This window comes from Pelodiscus sinensis, chromosome 2 (assembly GCF_049634645.1).
Source record: "Pelodiscus sinensis isolate JC-2024 chromosome 2, ASM4963464v1, whole genome shotgun sequence".
NCBI lineage: Eukaryota > Metazoa > Chordata > Testudines > Trionychidae > Pelodiscus > Pelodiscus sinensis.
In genome coordinates this window covers 20,933,780-20,957,448 of record NC_134712.1, presented here as the reverse complement: position 1 = coordinate 20,957,448, position 23,669 = coordinate 20,933,780, and the positions used below count along the sequence as shown (strand labels likewise).

At 43.8% G+C, this 23,669-nt stretch overlaps 1 long non-coding RNA gene across 3 annotated transcripts in view; it reads left to right on the top strand.

Moving 5' to 3' along the window:
• Positions 1-23,669, top strand: part of LOC112543774 (uncharacterized) — a 181,503-nt gene that overhangs the window by 38,136 nt on the left and 119,698 nt on the right. For 2 of the 3 annotated variants that reach the window (XR_012901238.1, XR_012901236.1), the window contains exons 3-5: positions 9,412-9,540; positions 23,311-23,379; positions 23,539-23,636. This is a non-coding gene — a long non-coding RNA (uncharacterized LOC112543774). The remainder of the gene's footprint in view (positions 1-9,411; positions 9,541-23,310; positions 23,380-23,538; positions 23,637-23,669) is intronic. The other variant, XR_012901237.1, reaches the window with a different exon arrangement.

Below are 23,669 nucleotides of genomic sequence, written 5' to 3'. Positions count from 1 at the left end.
GAGAAAGGCTACGGCCTACAGTCTTAGGCCCTGAGGTGAGGGCAGAAGAGGGTGCCGAAGCCCCATAGCAAGCTGCCCTGGGACTATGGACTCCAGTTGCCACTGTGGGAGTGGCTGGACTCAGAGTGGGGGGGACACAGAGTATTGCACAGCTGAAGGACAGTGTCACTTCAGAGGATGCCACAGTCCCAAGAGCGGTGTGGATGGTGGAATAAAATGATGGTGGCAAAGCACCACCAGAGAGGGTGCCTGGGTGAGCTGAGCTAACTCCTATGACATCTGGCAGGAGGCAATACAGTAGTGAGTCTCACCCTGTCACAGCCTGCTTCACAGGAGACTCTGGAAGGCAAACCAGAAGAGTCTCAGAGAGTAGCAGTAAGTAGGCAGCCAAGCTGTAGTTTCTGGGACAGAGGGAGTTACAGGAGCAGAATCTAGACTATGGGTCAGAGCTAGCTGGGAGGCTCAGGGCCTGACCTTCTTTTTCTCCCTACTCAACCTTTCTTCCTGACACAGGGGAGCAAGTGGATATGAGCCGGAAAGACCTTGAGATCTATTGAGATTGTGGAAGCAATCTCTGCTGAGAGGGAAGATGAGTGCCACACCCCAAACCATAGAGAAAGCAGGAGGAGCTATGAAGTGTCCCTGGGGAGGCTAGTTGTGAGGAGAGTGTCTATCCTCTCTCCCTTCCCTCTTGGGCCCAGGACCAAGACCTGGGAGGGGGGTGTGCCTTAGGTCCCCTGACCTTTCCCTTCCCCCACCCAATTGGGGGATCCTGGGGAGCTCCAGGGACTGATAACTGTAACTTGGCTATTAGGCCTTCAGGTAACCTGGTGAGGTTACCCAAGGCACTTGACAGATTGTCAAGCCACACCCTTCCAGCTGGCCTCAAGTGAGCCCTGTTTCACAAAACAGACAAAAAATAATAATAAGCCTAAAATACCAAGTACTAGACCTATGCTGGGCTTAAAAAAATATGAGATATCTTATATTTAGAATCTCTCATTTGTGCTAGAATAGTTAGATGAACAATTTTCCAGGGTACGTATTCTAGATGTTGTTAAATTGGGATTGGATTAATTTCTCATCCCATATCTCTGGATGCTTCACTAGACCAAAGGAAATGAAGCAACTCTAGAAAACCCAAAAGACAGCTAAAACAACAGTCAGATTCACTTTTGACACCCAGCCATGAAGACCCACCCCTGCTGCAGCACTGAACACATTAATGTCCTAGCTAACAATGACCTAATTAAATATACAAGGACATTGACCCTGATACACTACAGAACAGTTGCACAATTATAATCTGGTTTCTGAAGTTTCTCTAAAATGCATAGCTACAGAATTTGCACAGTTCTTTATATAGATACTTTTCTATGTCTGTCAAACTTACTGTGCTAAGTCCTATAGTTATATAATTAGCCACTTCTGTTTTCATATTTTGTTAGTGAAAAATGTAATAACCTCAATAAGTATTTCACATAATGATCAAATGATTTGGCTACAAAAGTCAAATGCTTTGGGTTCCTTCAATGTAAAAAGGGATAATTATTAATAATCAATTAGTTACATAATGTGCTAGTATTGCACATATGTAAGTCTGAAATCCAGAATGAAAGCCCTTATAAAAATCAGCCTGTCTTAATATCAGAAAGGATATAACTCTTGAGATCTGTTTTTTTTATTTTTTAAGCTAGCATCTGTCAGGTGTCTTCTGTTACAAAATAAACAGATCTTTACCAGCAAAGCAAAAGAAATTTCAATTACCTTTGCAATGCTATGCTCAAGTGCTGAATAAGCAATCTTATTGGCAGGAGATGGGATCAAAATACTCTATGTAGAGTATGGTTCACCTAAGGATATACTTTGTAGGAAAAGGCCTGTAAATGCTGAATGATCGGACTCTGAAGACAATAGGCCCAATACAGCAAAACTCTCATTGATTTCAATAGGAGTGATGTGAGGTCCGCTAGGTCAATTTACCACTTAGAGGTGCATTAGAGAAATCTGAAATCATTTGAGCAGACAGACTTCTAAACACAAGTGAGGTTTTAACTTCCCCTGGCTCCCGAATTAAGATTGGTAAATATTCTCATGACATCATAAAATGCATGACAGAATCCATTTGTGTTTAACTTTCCAAAAAGTTTCCTGCAGCTTTCCGGTAATTTCAGAGAGGCAAACATTTGTATGTTTTTTTAGGAGTGAAGTTTTAAAAATACTGACAAATGGCTTTTAGAAAGGGACCAGAACTCAGGAGCAGCACTAAAAGTAGCTGAGAGTTCTGGGGACACAAGGCCTTTGTTGTGCTGATGCATCATTGCAAAGTATTCCTGAGCGTTCACATTACTCACTTGCAGGGATATTTTAAGATGATTTGTGTTTTTCCCCCACTAGAAATATCCTACAGTTTGTAGCCAATTAGACTGAAAAAAACAATAGTTACATACTAAGGGAGAAAAACGTTGGAATTGTGAAGTCCAGTAATATGACAGACCAGCCTGTTTTGTGTCTCACATATATTGACTTAGGACAAAGGTCTAAACAAATCATTGGCATCAGCTATTTCTCTTGAGGAGAAATTAATCAAATGGATTATTTTAGCCATAACATTGGGCTCTTTAAGAGCATGAATCATGAGCATTTGTTGCAGTATGAAAAATCAGAGAGGTTAAAGATGGGAAAGACCTGGCCCATCTATTCCTAATTAACCCATCCTAGGGAAGGGGAGCTTTTTACACAATATCCTTTCTAAATGCTGTGGCCTACATTTTCAGAAGTGAATGGAGCCAATTTGAAATAGGGGTGTAGGAGCAAAGAGGAGAGGCTCAGTGGTGGATGTGAAGCACAGACACATGCCAGCCAGGGGTCAGAACTGCTAATATCATTAACTCACAGACATTTACCTTCCTTTCCCCCCTCCCCCTGCATCCTCCTTCTGTTCTGAAATGTGATTTGTCCTTTTCATATGTGTTCACTTTTTTTTAATTGTATCCTTTGGTATATATGGTTGAGACTATTTTCTGCCACTATTTGATCTGAGGAAGTGGGTCTGGCCCATGAAAGCTCATCATCTAATAAACCATCTTGTTAGTCTTTAAAGTGCTACATAGTCCTGCATTTTGCTTCAGCTACACCAGACTAACATGGCTACATTTCTATTACTATTTATCTAAGGACACGGTTATATTACAGAGCTTACTGTGGCTTAACTGGACTGATGGAGCTGCACTGCTGTAAATTTGCTAATGTAGCCGCTGTAAGTCAAGGGGATAAATCTCTCCCGGTGGCTTCACTGCTCCAGCCCCTGCAAGCAGCAGTAGCTATTTTGTGAGCAGAAGCTCTTTCCGAGTAGCACTTTCCACACCTGCACTTATGTTGGTGTAACTTACATTTTCAAGGGGATGATATATTCACCCCCGAGTGACATAAGTTATGTTGACATCAGCTGTGGTGTAGACATAACCTTAACCTTTTGGGGAGGATTAGAAGCTGTGGGAGGGGCCAGTTTTCAAACTGCAGAAGATGGTAGGAGTGTGGGAAAGGAGGAGGACAGTTTGCAACATGCAGAGGAGGCTGGGTATGTCAAGTCTTGGCTTGTAACCTGCAGGCCCAACAATTTTTCAGAACAAGTGGTCACTGCTTAAGGCCTTGCTGGGCTACCCGTGTGCCACATACTGTGATTTGCTACACAGACTTTTATGGGAGGCTAATGTAAGCAATTGAGTTAAAATCCCCCACAATAAACTTGCTTCCTGGGAAATCTTTCGACACTTCATCTTGTCCATAACACAAGTTTAGCCTCACCAATCAAAGGGAGGATGTGAATAGTGGCAGTAAAAAGTTAACTACCTCTGTGATCTGACTGCCTTGGATGAAGCTGCTAATGAGTGTGAACAGTTTCTCATCTGGCCATAAACAAGCCAGGGTGACTGCCAACTCTACCTGTGTAAACTTCCAATTAATGCAAGCTTTTATGTGTCTCTAGATCAGTGCAGTTTTTTAGTAAAAGACAGATCTAGTGTTTCCAATTTGCAATTTTATTTCTTTCTTAAAGCCTCAGCTCCTGGATGCATGATAATAAGAGAACCTTAGTCAGCCTTGGTGTTAGGTTGCACAGAAAAGCTTTAAAATGTGAACAGAAAGTACCATGACAACTCAAGAAACCAGATCACAAATAAAAAGGAACTCTTTTTTTTTAAGTCTTTCTTAAGCCCACTTTTAAGGATCTCACAGTTGATTCTTTTAATCTACTAGGTTGGCAATATTGATTTAAAAAAAAACAAGTCACCAAGAGGAAAGGGGCCTCTCTTATCCTTGTGCCAAATGGGACCCTAAAGTGTTATGGAAACTTTATCATGGTTTAACAGGAAGGCAAACAATGACCAGTGATCATAAAGAGTCATAAAGTGGACCCTGCTAGCTATTTGCATTGCAAAAAGTTGCTCCACCTGTTTATCATGAAGCTGAATTAGCGCATTCAGATCCTCTGGTCAGTAGATACAATCAGCTAAAGTGACCTCATGCTATATCTTTTGTAACCTATCAGCAATATCTGGAAAACTAGTATGATCTCTCTAAATTGAAAAGAGAATAATAGAAACAGAATTCCAGACTTATTTAGCCCAGTGGGCAGTTGTGTTAAAAAATGTGATCAGATTCTTGATTAGAGAGCTTGTAAATATAATCCAAAACTCAGCCTATGACTGAGGGTGTGAGCACACTGCAGGGGAGGGGCAGAAGGAAGATTTCCCTGGTGTAGCTATCCCAGTGATGTTTTACTGTCAGTTCCAGGCACTTGCTTCTCAGTAGTGTAAATCCATGTAACTCCACTGAAGCCAACAGAGATTTGCTGATTTACACTGGCAGCACTGATGTAAAAAGTGGCATGCATGAGTGCAGTTTACTGCAAGCAAGTCATTCTTCACACCAGTGCTACATGTAACATTATAGGAGCGAGGGGATGACAACATCAGTCTAAGGTTTATGGTCCATCTCTTCCAGTATCTTGTCTCTGATAATGGGCAGTCTCACAGGAAAGTCACTTTTTCTACTGATGCATCATGTCTACAGATGGATTTGAACTGTTACAGCTGCACTGCTATAATTACACCAGTGCAAGAAATCCCACATGGTATGGACAAGCCGTAATGAGCATGGAGTGGTATTTTCGTTACATTAGTGTGTGTTTTGAGAATGTGCAAGATCACAGTCAGGACAGATGAGATGTTTGGGTCTAACTATATGAAACTCTACATTCACACTGTATGAAATTCGGTGTCTGAAATAAAGATTTTTCAGGCCAAAATGTACGGAGTAAACTTTACAAGACATTTTAAAATGAATGAATGTGCATGAATGCAGGATTTTATTTTGGTTTATTGAGTTGATTGATTTATTCATTGTGGTAATCCTTGTATTTTGGCTGGCAACAGGGACAAGCTTGCCTGTGGCAGACAGTTACAGGCACAGGGAGGAATAAAGGAGCTGCATTATTAACTAAAGATGTCTGAACCAAAATATCCCTAATCATTAGGGAAATTTGGATTTGTCTCAAGCCTTCACACCTTTCTTTTATCTCAATAGTGAACCAAACTGAACACTCAGATCTAAATTCCCTCAGACTAGGGAAATTTGGGTTCAAATTCCTAATCAGCAGTTTACAGTTGTCACCGAGTAAAATATATAAACATTAACTAAAAGCCCTGGGCCGTTCCTATCATGGGTTACAAATATTTCCACTGAAGTGCTTATTTCCATCTTTTGGGTAGGTGTCAGTTGTCAGTAGTCACTTGTCAGGAATTAATTCATTGCTCTGGGGGAAATGTTAGTTCAGAAGCAGTAGCCTTCTCCCAGTTCAACAGAGGTCAGCCCCATCAAAGAGTAGATGTGCATGCACTCTGAGTGGGTGGGAATGCTTACTGCTCTTGAAGTTGCCAGTTTTCCTTTGCTGTGCAGTTCAAGAAGTGGCAGGGGATATGTTTGAAGATAGAAATATGGTGAAAACCTGGGGTCTCATCTGGGAAACAGCTAAGGAAAAAAAATATTTCAGAAACTCAAACGGTTTCACATTTTATATTTAGACTTACTGCAAATCATTTAAATTAGTAGAAAAGAATACTACATAGCAGTCAGATTTCACACTGGTTTTACACCAACATAACACAATTTACCTCAGATGAGTTTCTCTCCTGATTTACACCAAAGTAAGAGAGAACAGAATCAGGTTAGTTGACATTTTAAAAAACAATATTCAAGGAGTACACACTGTGTTCCCAGAGGCTGTATGTACTTTGCTAGGAATATGTCTTTTCTACTGCATACATATTATAGGGTAATATGGGAAAGAAAACAGTGGGAAAGAAAACAGCTTACTGAACATTTTCTTTTTGAAGAAAAAGTTCCTAGGTGTGCAATGCTAAATGAGCTTTATTAAACTGTGATTGTAAAGAGATTGGAAGAGATAGAATGGTCAGGAAAAAAACAATGGTCAAGGGAGATTAGAGAGACATGGAATGGCTGAAACAAAAGAAAAAACTATGTAGCACTTCAAAGACTAACAAGATGGTCTAATAGGTGATGAGCTTTCGTGGGCCAGACCCACTTCCTCAATTCTGAGGAAGTGGGTCTGGCCCACGAAAGCTCATCACCTATTAGACCATTGTGTTAATCTTTAAATTGCTACATAGTTTTTCCTTTTGTTTTAGCAAGATCAGACTAACACGGCTACCTCTCTATTACTATGGAATGACTGAGTGAGGGAATGGTCAGAAAAACTGAAGGTTAAAGGGTGGCTTTTTTGTTTGTTTGTTTGTTTTTGGTTTAGCGCTGTTACTGTTTCAGACTGATTTATAGCAGGAAAAGCAAATTCTATTTCCTCTCCTACAACTGTTTATTAAATTTTATAAACAAGAAAAAGCCTACTTAAAAATTTACCTCATTCTTGTTCAAGTCTGTCTGTACTGCATTCATCACTATCCTGTCTTGCTGTTGTGTGAACAAGCTAGACAAAAAGAGGCTTCTGTCCCCAGAATGCTCATGCTGCATGGGGCAGATTATAGCCCGCCCTTTGGACAGAAGAAAAAAGGGAAGTAATTAGAGAGGAAACATTTCATATAAATGCAGTGTGGTCTGCATGTTATTTACAAGGCAATTTTTCATTTCAGGCTATTATTTTATTTGTGTATTTATATCGGCAAAAAGTGCTTTATAGGAGCTAAGGATTATTAATGTTAGGCTCTAGGTGACAGATACTTGACATACAATCCCTGTCAACAACTAATCCATCAATTTTGTCTCAACCTCCTCTGAGCTACAAATTACCGACCAATAAAAAGAAAACAAGGAAATTCCTTCCTGCCTCTCACCTGCAGACACATCTGATAACAATCTCCAATCCTTCTCAAAATCTATAGGACCATAGATGGGATTGGTACCATGCCCCAAATTTCAAGAGAATTGAGGTATTTTAGATCAAAATCCAGAAAACCTGCCTCTACCTTCAATGGGATACACCTTAGGCTGTTCAGGCATTTGTTCTGGTTATTGGCAGTGTTGTCTTCAAGTCATCATTGTCAAGTCCAAGTCAAGCCTCAAGTCACTACAGTTCAAGTCCCAAATCGAGTCTCAAGTCTTAATTTAAAAAATGTCAAGTCACTTTTGTACAAGCCATCAATATCGGCATTTTCGGACAATTTCTTCACTAAGTCGATTTAACAGAATTAGCAAGTCTCAAGACGAGTCTCAAGTCACAAACAATGAACCCGAGTCGAGTCTCAATTCGAGTCATCTAGGCAACTTAAGTCGGACTCAAGTTCAAGTCGTGGGACTTGAGTCAACAATTCTGGTTATTGGAATATATTTGAAACAGGACATGGATCATCCTCAACATGTCATCACTGGGCCTTTAAATTAACATCCCTTTCTAAATGTAAGATGACTCCCATTTCTCAGGGCTTACTGTTTCATGCTTTTTGCAAACTCCGGCTGACATTTGCTTTTGAAATACTTGCTTCCTATTTTGAAGGGTTTTGTTTTTCCACAATCATGATACCTTAGGGTGATAAATAGCATGAGTGAAAACCTGGGACTTTTTTTGGGGAGATGAGTATGGGGTATATAGCTATATACATAAGTCAAAGCTCTTTCAGGATAGTCCCAATATCGGAATTTCTGGTCACCCTATAAAAGCTGGAGTCATATTTTTTAATGAAAACTGAGGTTCTGGAGAACAAAATGACAACCTGAAAAAATAAAAAAGTCTCACTGAACTGGTACAATCCAGTCCAACGTGCAAAGGAATTCCATGGGGCAACATTCCAAGATCTGAGTATGCAAATAGAATATTAAGTGAAATTTAGTAGCACATATGAAATGAGTTTATGGGTTCAATCCATTTCTTAATGGGCAAGTGTCCACATCACAAAACTACCCCGCTTTAACTGGCATCTTTGTTGAAAGCCAGACTAAGGATGAACATGAAAGTGGAACTATCTTGTTCCTGCTAGATGTGGTCTCTTGGGGTATGTCTAGACTACATGGCTCCGTCAACGGAGCCATGTAAACTAGTTTACCCGGCATAGGCAAAGAAGCGGGGATTTAAATAATCCCTGCTTCATTAAAATAAACATGGCAGCTGCACTGTGCCGCCGATCAGCTGATCCGGCACAGCGCGGTAGTCTATACGTGGATCGGTTGGCTGGGAAAGCCTTTGCTGACAGATCCCGTAAGCCTCATTTCACGAGGCATAAGAGATTGGTCGGCAAAGGCTTCCCCAGCCGACCGATCTGCGTCTAGACTACCGCGCTGTGCCGGATCAGCTGATCGTCGGCACAGAGCAGCAGCCATATTTATTTTAATGAAACTGGGATTATTTAAATCCCCGCTTCTTTGCCTATGCCAGGTAAACTAGTTTACATGGCTCCATCGACAGAGCCATGTAGTCTAGACATACCCTTGGTGTCAGCATTGAGGAGTCTGATGAGGACAATTGTACTGCTACTGCTTACGCTTACCTGTCAGAGAGATAGAGGCCTTTAATCTTCTGCAGGAAAGCTGCCTTCTGGCTCCAATCAAGAAAACAAGATGGCTGCCGGCAAAAAGCCTAAAGACTTTTCTTAAAGGGGCCATGCTGTTTTAATGCTGCTTTATTTTTTGTATTTTTTTTGCTCAACAACTTTGGTCTCCCCTTTTTTCCTCGGTGTTTTGTTTTGCGGGAGGGTTTGGTATTTTTGGGTAAACCATCTGGCAACCCTATCTGCATAGGGTCGTTTGCTGAAATACGTAGGACTCTGGAGTGCAGCTCAGCAGGCAGGAATTTTGTGTTTCTGTGAAATCTGCCTCCCCAACAGTAGCAATAGCAAATGTTAATAATCTAAAAGCCATGTTTATGACCTTTCTTGTGTCTTACAGCAATATCTGGATTTAAATTAGATGAGCAGGACCCACTAGAAGAAAAAGTACTGCGTAAATCACACAGATCTGAAGCAAAGTCCCCTACAGAAATACTGGATGTCTTGGCAAAAAGTCTTACAGCCCATGGTGCGCTAGTTAGAGTATATAGATAAAATACAAATATTAAAAGCAGTAAATGTTTCATACAATATCTGCATATTACAACAAACACCACATTAGAAAAATGATTTGATTTCCCATATAAATTTACTCTAACAAAACAAAGGGACAGTTCCTTCATTCCTTACTAAGGCAAAACTCCCATTGAAGCCAATCCTGTTTATGTTCAAGGGTGATTTGCAAGGACCTCATAGTGAATCTTGGAAATGTTTTTCCAGATAATTACATATGCAAACTGTGCTGCACATGCACCACTAATTGAAACATCAAACCAACTGTTAGCCTGGTTTATTAAAATATGGTTTTTTTTAACTGAATTTTATTATGTGTGCACGTGTGAATTGGGGAGGGGGAAGAAAAGGGGAATGTTTCAGTGTATTTCTTAGATGGGTAGCCATGTTAGTCTGTAACTTAAAAAACAATGAGTGGTCTTGTAAGGTGTCACAAGACTGCTCAATGTGTTTCTTGTTATCTGTGTCCCTTTTGACCTAGCACATGTAAATTTAATGTCCTGTTGGTCCTCCATAACTGTAAAATGAATTTAAGAGAATCATCTCTTCTAATTTCCAGTTAAACAAAAGCACTGATTCAATGTAAACAAGGTTTAATGACACTACAGTCCTAACTGCCAGTTGGAGTTGCTGCATGATGCAGCTGGATGGTGGAGGAAAAGCCCTTCTGAGCTACAATAAGATGCCTTTTGGTAAATGCTATTTAAAAAAAAATTAAAAAATTGACCTTTCACTTAAGTCCTAATAGATCAAATGTTGGAAGAAATAATGGAAACATTTCTGAGGGAAGAGCTGAAATTAAAGGTTCAGATAGCCACCGTCTCACAAAAGAAGTAAAGGGCCAGATTGGAGCCAGCTGCTGTACAGAAGATCAAAGAGAAGAGACAGAGATAGGATCTTCTTTCCTTTTTGTCTCCCCACCCAGAAGGGCTGGAACAATTATAGTTCCTGTGCTCTCTTGAGTGATAGCCTGTCTACATGTGACTATTCAGGAAAATTAATTCAAATTAATTTTAAAGTAAATTATGCTTGTCTACACTGGAACATGCAGGAAAAATAATCTGAATTAAAGTTTTCAATTAAAATTGGGTTAATTAAACTGCATTAAATCCTTGTGTGAAAACCCTCATTTAGAATTAACATAACCTTAATTCAGTTTAGCTTAAAGCTCTTTGAACATGATTTAAACTAAACTGAATTCAGAACGCTTTAGGAGTGACGACATGGGGGGTTAATACAATTTAACTAATCCACTTTAAAAGTTAATTCAGAATAACTTTCTTGAATATCTCCCTAAAGACTGCTCCCTGAGCACTAGTCAACCTAAAGGGGAAGGAAGAAGTGTCTGGTCAGCAGAGGTATGGAGGGGAGCACAGGGGCATCCATTGCTACAGAGCTAATCTGCTCCAGATTGACAGGCCATGTGGAAAACAAATTCCACAGATTTACCACAAACAATCTCCATTTTGGCAATATCTTTTTACTTCCTTTTGACCTTTCACTCAACATCTTGTAGAAAACGTGGACAGAAGGAATAACACAAATATTTGAAAGTAAATTATTATTGTGCATTATTTGTATTGTCACAGTTCCAAGTAGACCCAGTCATAGATGAGGATCCCATTTTGCTAGGTAAACACTGAACAAAAAGATAGTCCCTGACCCAAGGAGCTTAACATCTAAGCGGAGTTTCATATTAAAAGGTAAAAGCCCTTTTTACTCTCTCGAATTTAAAATCCCATTTTCCAAAATGCAGGATGAGTTGTGCATGATTAGCCACACCTCCCTTCCATAGTCAACCTTCACAGCTACTTGACACAGATTCCTCTGCAGTAGAAGCTAGTTCCTAGGTCTAAACTTTTTAGCACACACTTTTTCCAGAACGTTTTTGGGCAAAGTAACGAAAGATTTGTGAGATTCACTAGTAATCACAAAACATTTGTGGAAGATCTGAGGGAATCTACCAGGACAAGATTAAAAGGGAGCTGAGGTAAATGATTAGCATAAGAAAAACAAAAGCAGCCTGGCTAAACCATCAAGTAGATTACTATGCAAACAGAGACATAAGAAGCAATGTTTAGATATCTGGGCTGCCAGAGGGAGGTAATTTTGAATTTCCAAGTTGTCTAGAGTGTTTGTTCTTTCTGAGAAAGCTAAAGTACTCTTTGTTCTCCACTCTGCCCTTGGCAATTGATATATATTTACAAACCTTAACTCTAATTGCGTCTTTGTCTACACTACCAACTTTTGTAGTCAAAAACTTCCTATTGTTAACCAAACAGTGAGAGCATTCAGGTTGCGTTGCAATGTGACTTTTGTTGGGAAAAACAACTAGTTTTGGTGACAAAAACATCCACCCCTACCAGAGACTTTTTTCTTTTCCCTTACTTTTATTGTCATCAAAGAGTCAGACTCTGCTGTTTGTCTTGTCGACAGAACTGGCTTCTGCCAGTATGCCATAATGCCTGCTTTGGTGGCTGTGCTCAGTGTTTTGTGATCTCTGCTGCCCTGCAGACATGCACCCTTCCTCTTTCAAAGCTCCAGGAAGTATTTGACAGCTGAGTGAGCCGCTCCCTTTGGGTAACAAAGAACAAATCATTGGACTACTCCTGTTCTGATCTGCACTAGGAACACAATGGCAGGCAGACTGCTGCTGTAGGAGAGGGGGGCAGATGCTGTGCTGCTTTGACATTCTTCAGCAAGAAGAGCTTACTGAGCTGTTCATGCCCCTGGAAGCTTGGGATTTCCTCTGAGTTCTCCTACAGCCTCCTATGAAGCACAGAGATCAGCTCGGCCTTCTCACAACACTGCACTCTGACATACATACCCGTAGTGAATTACTTACACTGTTGATTATGGTGTCCCTGATTTGAACATGATCTGTTGACAGAGAGCAAGTGTGCACATAACCCATGTGCCTAATAGGGAGATCTCTCCTGTGATTTTTGTTTTGTCAACTTTTGGGTGTCGACATAAGATTTATCAACAAAACTCCGTAGTGTAGATATACCCTGAGTCAGCAAAGCTTTTTGCCATATGCAGCCAGAGACCTGGACATTCTGTGATATTAATGGTTAAGTGGATTTAGACAAGGTAACTCTTCAGTTTGTTCTGCAGGAGAAATTCAGAATAATTGATTCACTATCGCTGTCTAACACCACAGTGTTTTGACATCAGATGTCATTGTGTGATGCTAAAGTTGCCAGACCTTCCCAGTGTAGATGTAGCCTTGGACAGCCTCTTCAGTACTGCAAAATGCTTTCCAGAGAGAAGATCATAAAGTGTAGGGACCACAAATGTTTTGGAATTTAAGTCATAGAATCATAGCATTATGATATGAGGGAGACTCGAACCGGGGAGGGGTGGGGGGGAGATGACATGCTGGACACCTGGGTAAAGGGGCTGCTCCATGCTGCTGGAAGGGGCAAGGCCTCAAGTGGAAAGGATGGTCCTGGGGCAGCCAGCCCTCTTCGCCACCTGGACTGTACTGCGACTTGTCCCCCTGGCAGCCCTCAGAGCTGCAAAGAGCGTGCCGCATAGGACTCCAGTGGCAATTTAAAGGGTCCAGGGTTCCAGCCGCCACTGTTGTAATAGCAGCCACAATTGCAGGGCCTCAGGGCACTTGTCCCCTTTGCCTCCCCCCATCTGTGGGCCTGACTAGAACATTCTCTATTCCTCCCCCTTGCAAGTGTTGCCTGGTGCACTCTAGTTTGAAATGACTAAGGTTAGGTGTACACTACAGCCTTCTGATGGCATAGCTATGTCTGGTAGGTGTGTGAAGAGGAGTGATCTTGGCTGACGTAACTGTGTTGGCAGAAGAAACCCCTAATATAGACCTAGGGTACGTCTAGACTACATGCCTCTGGTGACAGAGGCATGTAGATTAGGCTACCCGACACAGTAAAATGAAGCGGCGATTTAAATAATCGCCGCTTCATTTAAATTTACATGGCTGCCGCGCTGAGCCGACAAACAGCTGATCAGCTGTTTGTCGGCTCAGCGCGGCAGCCATGTAAATTTAAATGAAGCGGCGATTATTTAAATCGCCGCTTCATTTTACTGTGTCGGGTAGCCTAATCTACATGCCTCTGTCGCCAGAGGCATGTAGTCTAGACGTACCCTCAGTTACAGTGGCAAAGCCCAGGTTTTTCTAGTATAGCTTATTTTACTCATAGGGCACAGTTTTACTCTATCAATACAGTGCAGCTTTGCTCGTATACGGTGCATTCACACTAGGGAAAGTTTTCCTTCTGTAGTATTCCTAGCCCAGTAAAACACTTGTCCTGGGGCTTGTCTACATGGCAGAGATTTACCAGTTACACCATAGAGTATAACCTGCTGGGGGTCACTCTTACTCGGGCAGAAGAGTGTCTTTTTCTGGATTAGCTTTCCTGTGCAACATGCGGCTAAACCATAAACAGGGAAAAGAAAAGGCCTCACCACTTACACAACTATGACTGTCACCACATTGAGGTTTACTGATGTAACTTTATCAGTTTAAAGTCTCATTTTAGCATATATGGAATAAAATTTATGGTGTAGAAGAAGCTTTAAGCCCCTTTCTCTCCGTGGTTTGGTGGCATGCGGGGAAATGGTACGTTAATTAAGATAGGACTCTGTGCGTAAGAGTTCATCTACCTTCTAGTCTTTTATAATACAGTCTTTCCAGAGCCATATTGTTTTATGGTTCACCCAGACCATGTTGGGGCACAGGCTCCCAATATTGCATATTTTGCAGTCTGACTGGATCAAAGAGTCACCTGTCTCCATCCACACACACACATATACATACCACCTTCCACTGCTTTTAGTTGACTTGTTCCATAGAGTGTTCATTTCTTAGCAACAGACAGAAGGTTTTAATTCACCCCCAAGGAGAGGGGCAGACAGAGCTGCCACCACCTTCTGCCAAGGTAGGCAGCTGTAAGTTCTGTTTGTGTTCTCTAGGAGCCCCACTAGCACAGGTTTCCAAAGTGGCATGTTGCTACCCACTCTGGGCTACACTGACTGACTTCCAGCAGATTTCATGGTGGTACCTCAGCCACAGGCTTGGCAAACTGTTCAGGCCTAGTCATGTTATGCTTTAGGTGAACAATTTAATGGGTATTCAATTTCAACAGTGACATGTCTTTATCAGGCTTTCCTAATCCTGCATCTAGTTAAAATACTGCTGACTGTAGAGCAGGCCTACTCAACACGAGGTCCATGGGCCACATGCGTTTGTTTGCAGTCTGCAGTGCAGTTTGGGTTTACGCGGGGCTCAATGCACAGCCTGCAGGTGGGATACTTTGAACATGGCTTCCACTGTGTGATGGGGCGCCGCAGCCCCACACTTCAAGTTCCCGGCGCAGGCCATGTATGGGGCACGGCAGGATGCAGGGAGAGTAGGTGCGAGACACCCGTGTGCCACCCTGGGTGGAACTCCGCCACGCCACGCTTTAAACTCCCCGGCCCTGGCCAAGAGGGAGTGGGGGTGGAGCGCAGACGGAGCGTGCGTGGTGTGCTCTTGCGCTGCACAACAGCTGGGAGAGGAGGTGCCCTGGCACAACGCCAGGGTGCCAGGATTCAAAAGGAGCCAGCATTCACAGAGAACAGGGGGGACGGCAAGACCGGAGAAGGGGAGGAGGCACCGTGGGGTTGCACCTCCCGGAGGACTCCCCGAAGTAACCCCGGCAAGACCCAGAAGGGACTAGGGCAAGGCAGGCCCCCCAGCATGGTCCAGTCGATGGACCAGGTAAGGGGAGAGGAAGCAGCCCAGGGCAGGGCATTATGGCCCACAAGCTGGCACATTTTGGTGGGAAGCCCCGCCAGCCGGACTGGACCTAACTAGGTCCACATCCTTAGGGCCCTGTGCTGGGGTCTGTGAGTGAGGGTGGGCCCGGACCCCCCTCTCCCTGCTGCCAGAGGCAGTATGAGAAGCCCTGGGTGCATTTGGGTCAGGCTGGCCCATGAAGTGGAACACGAGAGAGGACTAAGACGAGGAGACTTGGCATGGGTCGGACTCTTGTACCTGCTTGGGTGACGGAAGGTAAATAAAGGCACAAGTAGGCTAACTGGGGTCTGCACTTGTACACACTGGGAACACGCTCCACAATGGCGAGTCAATATAATCGTCTTCTGTTGAGATGTGTTTTAATGGTTAAATTCCTGGACTGCTCATTAAAAGTGCTGTCATATGGGTGGAAGTTGTGTAAACATTGCATTTTATTAATACAGCTGGTCCCCAACTTACGAATGAGTTACGTACCAAACACTAGATCATAACTCTATCTGTTCATAAGTCGGATTACATTCACTGATGTATGGCCACGCTGTTCATAGGTGCGGATTTCATTTGTAACTCAGGTTCCGGCTGTATAGGAGGTTGGTTGTAAATACGAACGTTTGTAAGTCGATGCGTTAATAACTTGGGGACCAGCTGTATCAGCAGAACTGACTTAAATGGGGCCTGCATCTTGTGTAGTCTTCCTTTAATCTTTGTATTCATTCCTGACAGTGTGAAAGAAGCTATTTGCATATATATGCAACCACACTTAAGTTGCAGCCCTCGGCGTGTGCTGTGAGTATCATTGTGGCTCCCGGGGCTTCCAAAGTTGAGTAGCCCTTCTGTAGAGGATCCTTTACAGTTAGTTTAGGATGCTGAAGTACCTGACATGATCATTCCAGCCCCCTTTTGCTATCAACATCTAAGACATTAGGGGTAGCTGTGGAGGAAGATGATTTAATACCAGGAATCTCAATAGATTCCAGGAAAAGCATTTCACAAACGTTAGTTGATTGACATGGCTGCTTCTCTGGGATTGGTCTATAGCTTTAAAAACAACAAGTCATCCTGTGGCACCTTAGAAACTATCAAATATATAAATATAGTATCATGAGCTTTTGTGGGCAGAACCCACTTCTTCAGATGAGTTGAGTTTGGGATTATCTTCATTAACACTAGCAACTTCTTCCTTATATATACCCTTGCTTCCATCATTTCTACTCCAGTTCAGCTGATGAACTGGGTTTTGCCCTAACAAGTCTGCTAGTCTTTAAGATGCTACAGGATGTCTCATTTTTACAAATGCAGGCATCATTTCAGCAGCTGCTGAAATGGAGCCATTTCTCAGGTGGAACACAGCTGTTTACTGTTGGTACTATGGTAGAAAAGAGTTTGAGCAGGGAATGAAAGTTAACAATTCCAGTGAAACTGCAGGGCCAATTCAGGTAGGTAGAATGTAATTACTGGTGCTGGGATCTATGTAGGACATCCTGCCGACTCTTACAAAATATAATCTTTAATTACAACAAGCAGTTAAGACTAGTTTTACACTTGGCAGGTAGCACGGATGGAAACAAATAGGTTCAAGAAGGTGAATAGAAAACAGAGATGCAGGTGCCCTAGGGCATGTTGACAGTATCTGCCTAATTGCTCAGAGTAGCACCTGATGACACACTTTGACATCAGAGTCAAATAAAAGTTGCAGGCAGGAAAAAAATTGCAGAGATAATTATTTTTATTCTGCCTATAGGACTGAGAAAATTAGATACAATTCTCACTCATTGAAGCTGACAAAGAATATGGTCTAAAGTGGTCTAAAATTGTTCCTGTCATCAGTGAATTCTTTCAAAAGCCAAAAGAAAGATATTTCGGAGTGCAGAGAAAGGGGTTTCATTAATCACTAGTTCATAACATGCATTCCCAGACTAGTGCTTTTGTCAACTTTTACAAACACACCACAGCGTGGTATTGATGATAGATTGTTTCCACAACAATTACGGAAATAATCATTCCTGCAAACAACATCCATATTTCCATAGAAACTTTGAAATCTATCTGTTTAATTTATTTATTTATATAGCCCACACTGTGTCTTAGATTCTACAGTGATAGCGTGATATAGACTTCAAAGCAGCAAAAGAAATATGAATATTGGTTTCCAGCCATTATTAGCATGACCAGAGCAGTACAAAGATTACTCAAAAGGCACAGGGAAAATGACAGCTTACAGATTTTCCATCCAGTCCAATCCATACATACATCTCAACCCTGACCTGGCACACTTGCTTAAAGGAGTAAGAGGAAAGTTTATTCTCCACATCTCTTCACTTTATGGTCTCTTCTACTTATAACACCAATAAGGGAGACCATGTGAATGGTAGTGGTGGTGTTTTTTAGTCCTGGAACAGGTCTGAACCAACTATATGTAGGAGCAGCTGCAGAAGCAGCCAAATCAGGGATGTGAATGGGTAAGCAGTTAAGCATTTATCTGGTTAGCATCATCCTTATTGGATGATGCTTACTGGGCACTGGTTAACTGGTACCCAGGAGCAGCACCTGCCAATGGCCTGCCAAGGGTAGAGGGCTGCTCCAGCCCCGCAGGGGTCAGAATCCAGAAGGCCCCCCATGTGGGGGGAAGGAGGGTGAGCTGGGAATAGAAGCCAGCCACCAATGTGCAAGGGAGGTGAAAACAGGAGTTGGATAGGGCCGGGAGCAGAAGCTGCCCCCCTGAATTGCTGGTCCCCCCATGTGTGGGGCAGGAGTAGAACCCTGCTTAGCCAGTTAAACCTACCGTATTTTCCGGTGTATAGGGCGACTGGGCGTATAAGACGACCCCCTATCTTTTTAATTAAAAGATAGGGTTTCATCTTATACCCCAGCGCCCTTCCGCCTCCTTTGCTCCCGGTGTCCCTGGTCTGCTGGAGATGGTCCCCAGCAGACCAGAGGCACCGGGAGCAAAGCCGCCAGGAGCGCCTGGGCTCCCCCCCGCCGGAGCCCCTCCGCGGCTTTGAAAGCCTCGGGGGAAGCCGGCGGGGGGGGCATCCCAGGCGCGCATGGGCTGCCCGCCCGCCGGAGCCCCTCCGCGGCTTTGAAAGCCTCGGGGGAAGCCGGCGGGGGGGCATCCCAGGCGCGCATGGGCTGCCCGCCCGCCGGAGCCCCTCCGCGGCTTTGAAAGCCTCCGGGGAAGCCGGCGGGGGGGGGGCATCCCAGGCGCGCATGGGCTGCCCGCCCGCCGGAGCCCCTCCGCGGCTTTGAAAGCCTCGGGGGAAGCCGGCGGGGGGGCATCCCAGGCGCGCATGGGCTGCCCCCCCTCCGGAGCCCCTCCGCGGCGGCGCGGAGGGGCTCCGGAGGGGGGGCAGCCCATGCGCGCCTGGGATGCCCCCCCGCCGGCTTCCCCCGAGACTTTCAAAGCCGCGGAGGGGCTCCGGCGGGCGGGCAGTCCATGCGCGCCTGGGATGCCCCCCCCGCCGGCTTCCCCCGAGGCTTTCAAAGCCGCGGAGGGGCTCCGGCGGGCGGGCAGCCCATGCGCGCCTGGGATGCCCCCCCGCCGGCTTCCCCCGAGGCTTTCAAAGCCGCGGAGGGGCTCCGGCGGGCGGGCAGCCCATGCGCGCCTGGGATGCCCCCCCCCCCCCCCGCCGGCTTCCCCCGAGGCTTTCAAAGCCGCGGAGGGGCTCCGGCGGGCGGGCAGCCCATGCGCGCCTGGGATGCCTCCCCGCCGGCTTCCCCCGAGGCTTTCAAAGCCGCGGAGGGGCTCCGGCGGCGGGGCATCCGGCGTACAAGACGACCCCCGATTTTTGGGGGATGTTTTTTAACTTCAGAGGTCGTCTTGTACGCCGGAATATACGGTAAGCTTTAACCGATTAACTGGGATTTTATATCACTAGATGAGAGAGAGAGTAAAATGGCTGCCAGGTAGGTTGACCCTCACCCGTGCACCTCTCTGGACCTAGGACTGGGCTCAGGGGACTCCTCTACTCTGGGGAAATTAAAATCCAGTTGATGCCTCCTTTCCACTGTCATGTGGTCTTGGAGAAAAATTGTGGGGAGTCAGCTAAAGACTGGAGCTAGGAGGACTAGAAGCAGCTAACAGATTTCTGGACATTCAGAGAACTATCTAGAGGTCTGACTGAACTTTTTCTCTGCTGTGCTTATTAGCTGTGGACTAGAGTAGTTTGGGAAAGCGGTTTTGTTTGGTCAGGCTGGGTTTACATCAAATTTAGGTGTAGACACATGAAAACCAGCACTGCCAAAAGATGACAGAGCTCCTTAATATACATCAGGATTTATTTTGATTTAGCTTTTTCCTAATCAACTTAAGCTAAACTGAAGTGAATCTTGCTGCAAGATTCAACTTGAAATTAGTGTTTATTCAGCTTTTGCACAGGTTTAATGAAATCAGTTTAAAATCACACTTTAAGTGCAACCAAAGTTTATAGACAAACCCTTAGATTTGGTACACCCCGAAATCCCCTTAGCCTAATGAAAAGCATGATTTAGAACCAATTTAGCTAACCTGATGCAGGGGAGCTGACAGCCATGCTAGGCAGGGGAGGGGAAACCAGCTCCGTACTCCCGGACAGGGCAGGGCTGGAGTCAACCATCTCTTAGCACTGCCTGGAGCACATCATATTGGCCCCCCACAGTCCCAAGAGCCACCCGAAGTGCACTGTGAGGCACTCTGGCAGTGAATTAAAGGGTCTGGGGCCAACTGGGGGAGGCAAAGGAAGCAACTGCCCCGGGGCCTGGTGCTTCAAAGGGGCCTGGGCCTCCCAGTGCTACCACAGCAACAGCAGTAGCCAGAGCCCCTGGCTTTTAAAATCATTGCCTAAGTGCTGAGGGCTGCCTGGGGGCCAATGTGTTGGGCTCTGAGCAGTGCTCAGGACATGCTGCCCAAGTCCCCTTCTGCCCAAGACTCCACCCCTTCAGGGGTCTCACCTCACCCAGGGGCCCACGCAGGCTGTCAGTGCTCCTGCAGTAGCAGCATAGTGACCAGGGAAGCCCGGGCTCTTTTGAATTGTCGGGTCCCGGGGCAATGGCTCCCTTTGCTCCCTCCCACATTGGCGGGCTTTCTGATGCAACATCTCTGTATTTCAAGACGTGAAGTTACTCATGATTTCATGCAGGGTGCTACTCCCCACAAGAGCTGGCTCGGCCCAATCTTACAAGTTGCTGAGGAGACTGTTTCTAGTGACATGAATGGAAACTGAAGGCATTAGCACTCTGTGAAGGTACATGGCACTTTGCAGGATCAGGGCTCCAGGGATTAAATACAAACTGTGAACCCAAGCCAGCTCCTGTGGAAATTAGTGAAAAAATTGCTATTGATTTCAGTGGAAGCAGAATCAATTCCTGTGGCATGGTTCCAATTCTGCTTTCAAGTAAGTCCAGCGGAAATCTACATTCCATGAAAAGACAAAGAGAACTGGGTCTTATATTGCAAATGTGACCTGCATATCCATCCAGAACACACTCAGGCTACGTCTAGACTGGCATGATTTTTCGGAAAAGAGCGTCTAGATTGGCACGGACGCTTTTCCGCAAAAGCACTTTTTGCGTGAAAGTGTCCGTGGCCAATCTAGATGCGCTTTTGCGCAAAACAAATCTCAGCTGTCTACACTGGCCCTTTTGCGCAAAAGTTTTGCGCAAAAGGGACTTTTGCCCGAACAGGAGCAGCATAGTATTTCCGCAAAAAGCACTGATTTCTTACAGTAGGAAATCAGTGTTTTTGCAGAAATTCAAGCAGCCAGTGTAGACAGCTGGCAAGTTTTTCCGGAAAAGACACAGCCTCAGTGAAATTAATGGAAACAAATAAAGGCCACAATCCTACAGAAAGCTGAAAATGAGCTGCCACCCTGAATTCATGCCTAGCAGCACTGAAGTTATTCAGTGCTCCTGAGCATGCTGGGGTCCAGATGCATGGCACATATGGCAGGAACTGGGCAAGTTTCCCCCAGAAAACTATCCACCCCGCTCTTTCCACTGATAATCCTAAAAGAAATTGCAATATGCTGACTTGCCATAGCTCAAACAGTGGAACTCCTTTTGAGCAGAAAATGCCTGGCAATTGTTTTCTTGTTTAGAAAGTTGTGCTAAATAAGATATTCTCTTCTGAAATAATCCTGATTTCTGGCCAAAACTAAGTGCACTATAGGCCCATACAGAGGGGGCGTGCAAAGGGTGTGAAAGCACTCCCCATTGCCCCCTAAGTAAGCATGCTGCCCAAGCCTCCTCCCCGCTCCCCCCGTCCCCCTATGCTCTGACCAGTCCGGGGAAGGCTGTTTACTTGGGGGAGCCATGAAGGGTACGTTCACTCCCTTGCAGTCCTCATTTACAAAAAAGAAAGCACCCGCCCTAGAAATTCCTGCATACAGGCCTGCAGCAATTACAACATGAAGGCTTCTTCTTCCATGTTACCACTGAGATCTCCTAGGTCTTAGAATCATAGGGATGGAAGCAAATGCTTGTTCTAGAGCGAACTGGGTTCAGCTCTGGGAATGGCTTGTAGGCACAATAGATTGGACAGGACAGACTAGTTTATACTATATATACATGATCTGTATCTGTCTAGCCAGTCCATGTGATTTCAAGAGACTTTAATTGTATTGTACAGAAGGGTTTTTTTAAATGGAATTCATAGAATCTAGATATCTCACAACAGAGCTGGTAAAAATTCAATTTTTTCACAAGCAATTTAAAACCAAAAACTTGTTTTAACTGCAGTGTTCCATAGAAATATACATTTTGCCTGAAAAACTGAAACTAGGATGTATTTGGTTTTCAAATATATTTTTGGTAAAAAAGAATTATGGGTGTCAGGACAACTGACTTTTGCCGATACCCAATCATTTTTACAGAAAACTTCATTTCTGGTCCTAATAGCAGTTGAAAATTATAATTTTCCATGAACATTTTCAAAAGATCTTTAAATATTTTTTTGATCAGTTCTACCTCAAACATTAAATTGTCTTGTAACTTTCCTGTTATGATGGGGAAACTGAGGCACAGAGAGGTGCACCCTGATTTGCAAAGGTGGTAAGCTCCAGCTCTTCCCAGAGCTCTGAAAGGTACAACTGCCCAAGGTCACACAAGAGTAGATTTTGGAATAGATTACAGACATGAGTGCCAGCATAAGAATGAGTACCTGTCCTAGAAAGCAATCTTTAATACTTGTCTGTGGAGTACCTAATAACTAGCTATTCTATAGTATTGCTCATCTGTAAATCTCAAATCATCTAAAGAGGGAAATATCATAGGACTTTCCTCATCTAGGGGGTGTCTAGATTACATCCCTCTTTCCACAGAGGTATGTAAATTAGGCACTTCGAAATTGCAAATGAAGCCAGGATTTGAATTGCCCGTGCTTCATTTGCATAATCATGTCATGGCACGCTTTCAAAAAAGCACTCTTTCAAAAGTAAAACCACAGTCTAGACGCTGTTCTTTCGAAAATAGACTTTTTCGAAAGATCCTGTACTCTTCAAAAAATGAGTATAGGATCTTTCGAAAAAGGGTTTTATTTTCTATAGATATCCGTCTAAATGGCAGTTTGTCTTTCGAAAAGCCCCTTTTTGAAAAAAACCGTGGCTGCCATTATGCAAATGAAGTGTGGGAAATTTAAATCCCAGCTTAATTTGCAGTTTCAAAGTGTCTAATAAGGGATGTAGTTTAGACATACCCAGAGACCTTACCCATAACTACCTTACCCATTACAAAGATAGCTTCCCCAATTATCACCAATTATCACCCCTAATGTTATCTCAGACACTAACCTCTCCCCCTCATGCTCTCCACCCTCTGTTCTAAAATCTGATTTGTCAATTTTATATGTGTTCACTTTTTTTGATTATATCCCTTTGGTATATATGGTCATGCCAATTTTCTTCCACAATTTGATCGAAAGCTCATCACCTAATAAACCATCTTGTTAAGTCTTTAAAGTGATGCATAGTCCTGTCTTTTCAGAGAAACTGAGGCAGTAAGAGGCCAAGTGACTTTCTACCAGACCATTTGTTTTTTTTCTCAGATCATAAGGTCAGTGATATTTTCCTAAATTCTAGTTCAGTATTCTACCTGCACTGTCACTGCTCCCATCAATTGTACCTAGATCAATGGGGACCTAATCAAGAATTATGGTCCTAGATGCTATCCTAATACAAGCAATCAAATTCATGTCTGTTGTTTCCTTTCCAGTACCTTAAGCAGCAGGACAAATCTTGCGCTCTTCAAGGTTTGAAATTACCAAAAGTGAGCTGCTTTATTTACATGTCAAATTTCAACCTGGAAGTCAGGTAAATTTGCTACTATTATGTAACAGGACATAC